Below are 12,598 nucleotides of genomic sequence, written 5' to 3'. Positions count from 1 at the left end.
TGGGCCACTTTTTTCCGTTGGGACTCGAGACAGTTTTATGCCCCAGTCCGACCCTGGGTGACAGTGTGCGTGCCCCACACACACGCCTCCCGCCTGGCTCCTCCACTGTTCCTCCCTATTATTTTAATTTGAATTAGTTACAGCCTCGCTTTTTACAAGAGGCATCTCCTGCGAACTTCATTTTAAATATAAAGGAAACTCAATAAGGAGGGAATTTTGAGCTCGAAACTGATATGACATTCAAATCCCCACCTGCCTCAGAGCATTCAGCTCGCCACAATGCACATGAACAACATTCTGTGTCATCTATGGTTGGAGCAGAGTCATGTCACACAGTGGGTGGCCTCACACTCTGCATACACAGCCCATCCTCTGGGAAAATAAGTCATCCAGCGAGTATTGCAGAAAATATGCTTGTTTAGTCAGTCAGCTCTTTCTGAAGAAGTATGTCTAGATGAGCTGTTAAACGTCCAGGCCCATTGGGTTCTAGGCCTCTCTCTGAAGACTGCCTATAGGGGTATGATGTGGAGTTGTAGCTCAATGGCAAATCATTCATACTTATTGTTATTCCTTAATTTCTTTCTTCTTTTCTCTCTCTCTCTCTCTCTCTCTCTCTCTCTCTCTCTCTCTCTCTGTCTCTCTCTCTCTCTCTCCTTCTCTCTTCATTAAATACTCCCTTTTCTACCCATTTATTTCCCATCTTCCTTGTGAGGGGTAAGAAAAGTAATCTACTAATCTCTCCAACTCCTGCCAATTGTGTGCCCTCTTTCAATGTCGTCACTCTTCGGGCTGAGAGGTGGCCTCATCCTCCAAACCAATCAAATGCTTGGTGGGTCCCATGCTCATCCACCTCTACATATAAACAAGAAGATTCATTTAAGTCTAGAAAGACATCCTTTGGCCAATGCAGAGTTGCCAGTCCTACTTCTCTGTCTAGCATGCCCACATGCAGCACTGAGATGAGTAAGGGGCGAGCCATTCTGCGTGGATCGGGTAATAACCGTCATTTAGGTAAGTAGGCGTTCTGGCCCTGCAGAAGGTCATGTCTTTTCGCAACAGGTCTCTGCCCTTCTCATAGTGATTGAGGCGTCCTGTGACTGGCATAGGCCTCAGTGATACATTGCAAAGGTGAACCACAGTATAAATTGGCTACCCGTTGCTGCAATATCTAGGAGGTGGAAAGTAATTCCAATGATAATAGGCTCATAACATTTGCATCAAATTGAATTTGCATTGCAAAACAGGGACCTTTAAAAGCAATTCTGTAACATATTCCCAATCAGATGGCAGATGGAGCTGGGGATATCCTTCAAGCGTGCTTCAATGCACTGCGCGACATTGTCTGCCGAATAGCGTGTGCCCGGAGGAGGCCGCTCACTGCGCCCTCCATGTTTCTGAGTCTGCCTCGCCTCCACCGCCTTATGGAAACAATTGAACTCTGTGGCAGATGCAACAGCTAATGTCCCTCTATTGATTTCTCATCACTGCTGATCCGTCCCTGTAATTTCAATATTGATGTGGACACTAAAGATAATGTTCTTTGGCAGCTCCTGTGGTTGGTGCGTGGGCTGAGCCCCTGACAAGGTCATGACCTAAGCATCAGGTTGCTAAGGTGAGCATGTCACTCGACCTAGAAGATTGTGAACTGTTCAGACACTAGGAGGTGTGGGTGTCCTGCTTCATCCCAAACTCTCAGGACATCTGTGTCGCATGACCTTTCTGGTGTAGGCGCCAGGATGCCTTATGAAAATAAAAGAATGTTGTAAACCATATAAAGGTGAGGCACACTTTCAGGCTCTTATAATAATGTATTTCTTATATAGTGCTACACACCCATCGGTCTCAGAACGCATAAATAACAGAAGACATTATTATCCCATAGGGTGGAACTCATTTTATCGACCCCGGAAGGATGAAAGGCTGAGCTGACCCTGCTGGGATACGAACCTGTGACAGCAAGTTGCACACAGATGTGTGAGTGAGCGCTTAGCTCGTTTGGCTACCTGACTGGCTATCAGCCATCTTGTGTCCACATACATGGCAAATGAAGAAACACCTCTTCGTTGGCAAAAGAGACACTCCACAGGGCCAGAAAGTACACCATGGAGCAATTAAAATGCTATTCCATATTCATAGAAGCAGCCTGGCTGACATGGTATCTATTTAACGATGGAGGACAGTGTGGTGCCCATAAAAAGGCCATATAGGGTGGGCAAACAATCCCTCATAAAGCATTGGTCAATGCTTTATGTGTCTGAGCTAGAAGTAAAGTCGGCATAGATTGGTATTACATTTGTGTTCAAAATAATGAGAAGTGGCGGCACCTGCATTTGTGGACAGGAAAGACTATTCCCGCCATCTTTCTTTGGGAGAAATATGGCGTAGGTTGTTCTGGTCTTCCGTCGCTTGCCGTCCTTTTGACCAACACTAGGAAATGGACCAGACTCCAGCAATTAAACGAATGTCTCGCGGGCCCTTGACATTGTTGTGTCTGTTCTCCCTGTGCAGCACGAGAAGGGCTGCTGCCTGCTGGACGAGTTCCGGAGTCGTACTACACAAGAGTACTCCGATTTATAGATGCGTGAAGACTTGCACTAAAAGGATCAGGCTTTTAACTCCGTCCATACCAGGCCTTTTCCACATTGTTTGTAAGAATGTTCGCTAAAAGTTATACACATTACTTCGCTGATGTGCAGTACAGCCACTGGGGACTATGGGCCTCATTACACGTTGTGCGGTAACCATGGTGTAATTAGCGCCATGGTTTCCGCCGGTATTTTAACGTGTCCGCCGTGGTGGATGGCGGAATTACCGGCCTACTCCAAGGTGAGCGGGGCGGGTAATTCCCCATTCACCAAGGCCCTTCCCCATTCCCATTTTTGCCCCCATAGGGCATAATGGGAATGGGGAAGGTGGTAATTACGGTACCGCAAATTGCGGTACCGTAATTAGCACCCAGGTCCCTTTGCGGCACCCTACTTTAACGGCTGGTAAAACCAGCCGTTAAGGTCAGGTCCCACAAAGGGAACTCATAGTAAGGCAGTAAGGGTTTACTGGTACCGGTGCCCTTACCGGTACCGGCAAACCCTTACCGCCTACCGTGTAATGAGGCCCTATATCTTGCTCCGTCACTAAAGTGCATAGCTTTTTGCGTCCTTAAAACAGGAGATATCATGATGCTTTCATTTTTTATCTTAAAAATGCGAAATATTGTGCCTATTATTTTGTTGTTCTTCTCTGACATAAATTCTGGAGTCTGACACTCCCAAATATTGGTAGGTTTCGATGTGAGCTAAGGACAGCTCCCGAGCAATGCTTTGGTCATTTCACTAAACAGATGCAGGAGCACACATCCGGTGCACACTAACGCATCTATCAATGCCGGGCAGCTCTCCAGAACATCTTATTGGTTGCTTGGAAATATGCATGAAAAGGCGGGCTGTGTTTCGACTGCTTCACTTAGTAGCAGCGAGTCTGGGGTGAAGATGGCCCCTATTTTCCTGTCTGTCTCTTCTGGGTGTAGTTATAGCAGTGCTGTACATGGAGGTGACGATGGAGAAAAATGGAGGAGGCACCTGGATAACGTGGGCGGGGTCCTCCTCCTCCATCCCCCTGGGCAAGAGAGAGGGCTGTGGAAGCGCGGCAAAAACTGCAGAAAGCCTGCGAAGGGCAACAAACGATGTGGGCGTGCCTAGTGGCATATAAGTCAGTGGGCGTCCTGCTGCAGGAGCATACAGCCCCAAGCAGAATGACGCCCACCGCACCAGAGTACTTGCTTTTTGTTTTCGTTTCCAGTAAGAAGCGGCCAGCCCAGCAGAGACGTCGTGCGCACGAGACGGAGGAAGAGGAAGAAGGAGTTTGCCACTGCTGAGGCTTCTAGCACCGGGAAGGAGACCATGGTTTGCGTGCCCTGGGTGCCGCCGCGTGGTGCTGAGGGCGGAGAAGGAATAGAGCCAACAGGATGGAGCAGCGCAGTGCGGCGAAGGAGCGAAGGCTGAGCTGGCGTGCCTTTGAGCCAGGAACAGCGTCAGGCAGTGGGTCGGCTGAAGCAGAGAGGGCGGAGCCACTCCAGCGCACGGGCTGTGCAAAATAAGTCAGCGCAAGATAGGCAGACAGTATTTCCTCCGGGCCGCCTTGGGTGAAATCGTAGGAGGAGGGGTGGCTGCCTTTAAGACCACAAGAGTGAATCAGGCTGCTTGTGGGTGGAATTGTGGACTACCAATTGTGCTGCACTGATCGTACGGGTCTCAGAGCCAGCGCTAGTTGGGGAAAGAACTATAAACATTTGGCCGGTGTTGCATTTTGGGGTTTAATTAATATTCCAAGCTCATACAGAGGGTCTGCAAATTCAGGGATCCAAGCCGCATTGAAGTTGCAATTGTATGGGCTGCGAAACATTTATTGTGGTCACGGGCTGGGTGAAAGGTGAAGGTTAGCGGTCGTGCCTAGGGTTTAATCAACATCAAGGATGAGGCTGGGCCAAGCCAGTGGGCTGATTCACCTCTGATGTTTCCTAACTTGTCAGCAGATGAGGCCATACGTGAGATCCAGGCCATAGATGAAGAGGAGGAAGAGGATGGAGAGGACGGGCAGAGCGAAGAGGAGGAACCAGCAATCAAAAGAAAGAGGAAGATCACAGCAAAGGCAATGGCCAGCAAACAGCAAGCAGAGGCTGCTAAAAGATGCAGATCAGCAGGGACGGGAGGAAGGGGGAGTGTGCAGGAGCTTATGGCCTTGACAGCGCCCTTACCTGCTGAGGCTCCAAGGAACAGTGGCAGTGCACCCAGCGCTCCTGTGGCCAGCTCGGCGGTGGTAGCATTAGAGTGACCCACATCCTTGGAGCAGGTTAAAGGTATGTTCATGCAATGTATGCAAGCATGGGGGAATGGTGGCAATGGGCAAATGTTAAGTGGTAATGTGAATGCATTTTTTATTAGATAGGACGGAATGCGGAGGTGATCCACCATCAGGGGGAGAACCTGGGGTTGGGGGGATTGGGGGTCGGGCTGAGCCCCTGGGGCACAGCGCAGACCTCACCGGGGTCTGGTGTAATCCCACCATCTGGAGGTATGACTCAGTTTCAACAGGTCTTTGCAACACCAGCAGCCCTGAAAGGGCATGGGTCAGCCTTGGGGGGTCAAGGGCGGCTTCCTCACGGGAAATCCCCAGTGGGGGAGGGCAGTCTTTGGGGACAGCCGGTGCCAGCACCGGCAGCAAGTCAAATGCATGGTTTACTGGGGGGATTGCCACACAATATGGGAGAGCAATGCTGGGTTTTGCCCCCCCCCACGGGCAACAGGGAACTCATTGGTGTGGCACATACCATTGGCTCATAAGGAGAGGATCTGGTGGACAGAATTTTTTGAGATCTTTTGCTTATTAGACATGGAGCCGGTGGGGATGGGTTTGCTGGAATTAACAGAAAAAGAAAGGGATTAGAAGGAGAGGGAGAAGTGCAAGGTGGAGGAGACCATTAACAATTGGTTGTCAGCGTTTAGGATGGTGGCATCCATCATGATTGAAAAATACCCACAGGATGCTTGTGCGCCGATTGCTTATGAGCAGTATATACATACATTGTATTTAACTTATGGCGGTGATGACTGGCTGAAATATGACAAAAGTTTTAGGCTCAAAATGCAGGTCTGACCCGCAATATTCTGGGATGAGGTAGATGTGAGGGGCTACATAGAGAAAATGGTACCTTCAAGGGAGATGGGGTATATGACAAAGGTGAAAAGCCTCATTTTGGGGAATTCAGAGGGTCTTATTCATACCGGGGAAGAGGGTCCTTTCGTGGTCGCTCCTCTTGGAACAGTTACCAGGGGGAGCAGGCACCTTGTTGGAAATTCGCAGAGGGGTACTGCCCCTTTGGTAAACATGTTGGTTTAAACATGCAGGTGGCAGAGGTTCAGGGGAACACAGCTTTTCCTCCAACGATGGGAAGCAGAGGAGTGCTGCCAAACCCAAAGAAAAGGCAAAATGTAATTAAAACCCATTTGCCCACTCCAGTTCACCTGCATAGATTGATTCCTTTTCTCAATGTATATCACAACAGTATGGATACACAGTACTCTGCGAAGGTTTCAGGTGGGGCTCAGGATTCCTTACAAGGGGGCAATGGTAAGCAGGGAAGCCGTGAATTTGAAGTTATCATTGAGTATGCCTGAGGTTGTGGCATGAAAAAGTGGCTAAGATCAAGCTGGGGAGGGTGGCGGGTCCTTTCACCTCCCCTCCACTGGACAATTTTGTAGTTTCACCTCTCAGATTGGTACCAAAGAAGGAGTTGGGGCAGTTTTACTTAATACAGCCTCTCTCCTTTCCCGAGGGGGAGTCAGTTAATGATGGCATGGCCAAGGAATGTGCAGGGTCCCCTACTCATCATTTGATGATGCAGTGGAGCTGGTAAGAGCATCAGGGAGACGGACTCCCATGGGGAAGGCTGACATCGAATCAGCTTTCAGGTTACTGCTGATTCATGAGGAGAGCTATGATTTGTTGTGATTCAAGGTGAAACAGGAGTACTTTTATGACAAATGCTTGCCAATGGGCTGCGCCATTTCATGTGCCTATTTTGAAAAGTTTAGTACATTTTTGGAATTTGCGCTGAAACAGAGGGCACAAGGAGGAGAGGTCCTGCACTACCTCGATGATTTTTTGTTCATCGGGAAAGAGGGGATGGGGGGTGTGGGTCACTCATGAGCTCGTTCCAGGAGTTGATGGAGAAAATGGGGGTTCCACTAGCGAAGGGCAAGACTGTTGGCTCGGTCACACAGCTGACATTCCTGCGGATCAAGATCGACTCAGTTGCAGGGGAGCGCAGGCTGCCCAGGGAAAAGGTATTGAAAAAGAAGGAAACTATCAAGGATTTGAGGAGCAGGAGCAAGGTTAGGCTGAGGGAGCTCCAATCATTGGCAGGTATCCTCAACTTTGCTGGAAAGGTCATCCCGGCGGGGAAGGTGTTCGCTAGGAGTATTGACCTCAAAACAGTGGATTTGCAGCATGCATCACAGCATGTGCAACTGGGGGCTCAGGTAAAGGAGGACCTCAGAATGTGGGATGGGTTTTTGGATGAGTGTAATGGTGTCCTGCTATGGAGGGGGGAGTGGGACAACAGCGATAAACTCAAACTGTTTACGGACTCATCAGGCTTGCATGGTTTCGGGACCATTTTGGGGAGCAAGTGGTGTGGTCAAGCCTGGATGGCAGTATGGCACCAGGAAGGGATTACCAGGGGCATCACGTTGCTGGAATTATTCCCTATTGTAGTGGCTTTCAAGTTGTAGGGGAAAGAGTTGAATGGAAAAAAGGTGTTGCTCTGGTCTGACAATTTGGCATCAATCAGGGGATGTCCAGCAATTCAAGGGTATTGAAGCTTCTGAGAGAGCTCACAAAATGCTTGCTTGCATTGAACACTGAAGTTAGAGCACATCATATTCCAGGGGTGAAAAATGTGGCCGCTGACTCTCTCTGTTGTTTGCAGTGGGAGAAGTGTCAGAGGAACTGCCCAGAAGCAAGCAAGACGATGACACCATTCAATGCGCAGTGGTGGGGCATGTTTGGGGGAATCTGAGTTCTTTAATATACACTGCCCTGGCACAGCAAGAAGATACAAGGGGTGCTGGGAGCGGTTCTTGACCTTCCAGGACTAAGTATTAATGGAGGGGCAGAGGGGATTGCCAGTGCGCACCTTTGTTGCATGGCGCTGGTGATCTGGGAAGACTAGATCATGGATGGCTTATCATTTGGTGGCAATACTGCATTATTTCAAACTAGGGGGCAAGGCCGAACCCACCAAGGAGCATTACATTGTGATGGCGATGAGGGGTTGGGCCAAGCAAGCTGAGAGGAAGACAGATGCAAGGCGGCCCATTGTTATTGTGAAACTGCATGCACAGTTTAGTTGAAATCCTGCGGGTGGTTTGCCATGACGAGTTAGAGAGGATTTTGTTTATGGCAGCCTTCACATTGGCTTTCTTTGGAGCCTTTAGAGTAAGTGAGCAGGTGCCCGAAAATAGGGATGGTAGGGGCTGTGGGTTTCTAAGGTTGGAAGATGTACAGTTGACAGAAGGACGGGTATGCATTTATCTTCGAAGGTCCAAAACTGATCAGAAGGGGAAAATGAGGACGGTTACACTCCATAACATCCAAGGGAGCATAGTGTGCAGTGTAACAAGCTTGGCAAAATACCTCCAGCATAGGCAGCCGGCTGGTGCAGGGGCTCCTCTTTTCTTGAACAGGGACGGGTCGGCCTTGAGCCTTTTTCAGTTCAGGAGGGTCATTGACATGGCATTAGAGAAGATGGGGTAATGGAAGAGGTGATTGGGACCCACTCCTTCAGGATACGGGCAGCCACATCAGCGGCTGAGGAAGACCTGGGTCCGGAAGCAATCAGGAGAATAGGGGGATGGAAATCTGGGTGTTTCCGGAGATACATCAGTCCGGATAAAATGTAGTGTTAACAGCTTCCTTCTCATCTCCTTCTAACTAGCAGCAACACAGAGGAGGAGACGGTCCATGTGGGTAGTGGGGCATTCATTCGTGTCGAGGGTCGGGGCCAGCTGGACGTCTGAGAGAGAGGAGCTAACTGCCTGTGAGTACCGGATTTTGGTGGCTCGGGATGCCCAGAATTATATGGGCTCAGCTGCATGGGCATATCAACAAATTGCTGGCTAAGCAGCAAAGACCGGATGTGCTAATTATTCACGTAGGAGGGAACAACTTGACAAGCCTGGGAAGGGGGGAGTTAATGAGGGAGATGATGTTTTTTTTACAGGAGTTGTCCTTGCAGCTGGGTGAAACCAAGATTTTGTGGTCGGAGATCACTCCAAGGTACGGGCAGGAATGGATGGGCACCGAGAGTCACTCAGCGGTGGAGAAGTCGAGAAGAAAATTGATTGAATGGCGTAATGGCAAAACTTTGCAGGGGCAGAGGTTTTCCCCAGATCATGCACGGCTTGATTAATTTGAAATCCCTGGAGTATTACTTGAAGGATGGAGTGCATTTGTCGGCATCTGGGATAGATCTGTTTTATTGGAATGTTTGCACAAAGCTCCTGGAATTGTAAAGTTGGAAAGGGGGGAGCCACGGTGGGCGGTAACCCACATTTGTCGTGGCAGTGTTTTGGTGACCAGTGGCAAGATAGTCTCAGAATGAGCCATGGTAAAGCCGTAAGGGTCTTTGCTCTTCTTGGGACCAGCGCCTCTTGGGGGCCTAATTAGCAGTGGCGTCTGGTGATAGCAATGAGGGCTCAGATTCCCCCGAAAAAATGGCCCTCCCCCAGCCCAGGAGCAGGAAGGGTTTGCAGGAGTTGGGCCTACTGTGGAGACTTTGTTCGGGAAAGGGGGAGGCAGGTTTGTGCACACGGAGCAGTTGCTGCACCTTCAGAACTATTTTCACAAAGTGGTGTTGTTTGCAGTGTTTTGAATTTATTATGGTGTGAAAATTAATCTGCAGCCTTTTTTATGCCAAAGGAAGACATGTCTCATTCTGCACCTTACTGGGAGGGAAAAGAAACGGGCAAAGAGAATGAGCAAATGTGGTGGTACAAAGATGGACAAATGCCCAGGTTATGTCTTTAGTAGGGTGTGGGTCTCTGCAAGTTCTTAAAGAGAAACAGCTGCAGCCCCCACTTTAGACCCCCCTCTCAGTTTTGGCGATCATTCATTTGGTAGCAGACTCCCATTAGGTCTGGTCCTGTCCAGGAAGTGAGGTTTTCAGGACGCCAGGGGATGTACATGTATGTGCAGGTCTTTGATGCACCATTGTCCCCGATGAGCCAGCTTGATGTTGTATATTATGCCTAGGAATTTGCGGTCTTAGTTCCACTTTTGGGAATTTTGTCCCCTGAAGGTAGCAGCACTTTCTACCCTCCCCTGTGCATCTCGGCACACACAAGTAGATGCATCTGTTTGTAGATGTGGTGCGCGAGCAAGTACAGTCTGAAACGATGGGGATCCTTTCACTTTTGAATGATGTCAATATATGGCAAAATAGCAAACCTTCATGTTTTCTGAGTCTCGACAACCCCAGGCATCTTCTTATGGGGAAAATAACTGCTTCTTCCTGATTTGAATGATAGGAGGTTCCACACAAAATGCCCTTTCCTGACATCCTCATGACATTCCTGAAAGGTGAATTTCAAATTATGTTTCCTCCACAAAGGAACTTATCTGCAGGGAGCATGGGCGTCATTTGGGAGCAGACGGGGTTGCATGCTCTTACCTCTGGTTTCAAGTTTGCTGACCCTGGTGTAGAGGAGGAGCCAAGTACCCCTACTCCACTTGCACCGCCTACATTACCTGAGGAGTATGAGCAAAAGTGTGTGATGTATACTACACCAATCAGAAGGAAAGAAGAAGAGCAACGACTCTGTGCAGTACCCATAAGAATGCCTATACCTAAGAGAATATGGGAAGTAAAGTATCCATTAAGGAAACCGTACTTGCATCCAAGACAATATGATGGTCATTTGAATCCGATTCCTGATGAAACAAGGAAACTGAATGGCCAGGTTGAATGGTGACGTCATAATAAACTGAATGGATTCCATAAATAGAAGATAATCAGACCTGAGAGGCAGACGATTTATGAAGAGTGAAGAAGTAATAGGGATAAGTGACATTTTGGGATCAAGATGAAGAAACTTATGCCACAAATGTGCTGAAGATATTTAGATAGATTAAAAATGTACAGTTGCAATGAAACACAAGCAGCAAAGCAATCATGAAGCTAGCCAAATGCTTATAGTAAAAAAATTACGGCAAGCATCAACATGCACATATATTCCTCACAGATACATTTAGATTGAATTAAGAATGAAGGTTCCACTACGTATATAGCAGTCTGAAAAAATGAGGAAGGCCTCAAAATGTAGTGCTGCAGTTACCAAAGCAAGTGAATTAAACAGAATATATTTCAGCTAAAGAGTTGGATGAGCCAAAGGTCTTATCAGAACTGGAATTGGCTGACATTAGATACAATTAACATGAAATAATTCTGTTCAAGAAGGTCAAGTATAAACTAAGATGTCAGAAGACTATTGGAAAATACAGTTAAATACACGAGAAAGACTCAATTCATGGTGTCCAGTCACGTGATGGAAGAAAGTTGGACACACGGTAGCCAGACAGTACCCATACTCCTTAAAAAATCCCAGAGAAGAGTACAGACTCAAGGCCAATTTCAGACTCCAATTGACACTAAAACATTGAGGTGATGATGGAGTGTCCATTTAATTGGTGGGAATCTGGTATCCAGACAAGCTCACCCGCACCTGGTTGTTCAGTCTGCATGCTGCTAATGTAGGTGGAAAGTTATTGACGGGGGTTAGTAGCCAACCAATTGTAAAGGACCACGTTGCTGGGGGTCCTATAGTTTGTGTAGCCAATGGTATGTCGTACATGTATTGTTGTTCAAAGTGGCCATTTTAAAGGGAGGGCTTAGTTGCCCACCTGATGTTAAGTATCCAATTATTTCTCTTTGTTACTCCATACAGATATTACACCTATACGTAGTAGTTCACTTAGAGCCAATCCCGCTTCCCAATAGGTTTTAGAAGTTTGCCATGTAGGATAATGTTGGTAATGACGTAGCTCTACACGTCAGTCGTCACACATTTGGTCTATAAGAAATATTTTTTTTTCTTAAATGAGTTGAGAGTTGAGTATCGGGCCATTGCTGATGTTCGTTATACTCCCTGTTTTACTTACATTAAAACAAACAAACCTTTTGCCAAACTATTTCTGTCATCTGAATTATTAATGTTTGATTAAAATCTGCATCCCCAAACATTTCATGGGTATTGCTACCCATTTTAAAGGGCTGGAAGTTCACTTGGTAGGAGAGATTGATGGTTTGATAAGATACCATCGGCCATCGCCATAAGTAACTTTAGAGTCTCAGCAATATCGCACAACCTTTGCCATTTGGCTGACAGGATGTGAAACTCCCTGTAGATCGTGGTTAAAAAATAAAGCCCAAAACTTGCAATTTGGGTGTGAGAGGACCCTTAGTTTCGATAGAAAACCCCTGCCACATCTACGAGAAGCGGATCCAACAACAAAGGCGATGATACCGAGGGTCCAAAGATGAAAACATTCGAACAGTAAGTGAAAGATCAAAGAGTGTGGCAAAAAAAGGGATGCATGCTTAGTAAATAACGGAGAGTAATTGAGGGAGGCGGGATAAAATATAATGCAAGAGTAAGAGTATAAAATATATGTATATGGGGAAAGATATTGGGCCTCATTACGAGGTTCGCGGAACGGGTTAACGGGCTCCGCTAATGGAGGCGGACCCATTAAGCCCGTCCCGCAAAATTACGAGGTCCCCTCGTGGGACCCGGAAAGGACGCCTGGCAAAACCAGGCGTTGTTACCGGGTCCCGCGAGGGGGAAGAGGGAGCAAACAACAGGCCGCTCGTAATTGGCCCGTTGTTAGCTCCCTCTCCCATTCCCATTGAGCCCTATGGGGGCTCAGATGGGAATGGGGAAGGCCTGGGCCCAGGTTACCAGAGGAAGGAATTACCGGGCCCTCTGTACTCTGAATGGCCCGATAATTCCCCATTCTGGGAACCCGGTAAAGGAGCCCGGTTTGG

This window comes from Ambystoma mexicanum, chromosome 3p (assembly GCF_040938575.1).
Source record: "Ambystoma mexicanum isolate Mex_15411 chromosome 3p, UKY_AmexF1_1, whole genome shotgun sequence".
Classification (NCBI taxonomy): Eukaryota; Metazoa; Chordata; class Amphibia; order Caudata; family Ambystomatidae; genus Ambystoma; species Ambystoma mexicanum.
This window is presented reverse-complemented; position numbering follows the sequence as displayed.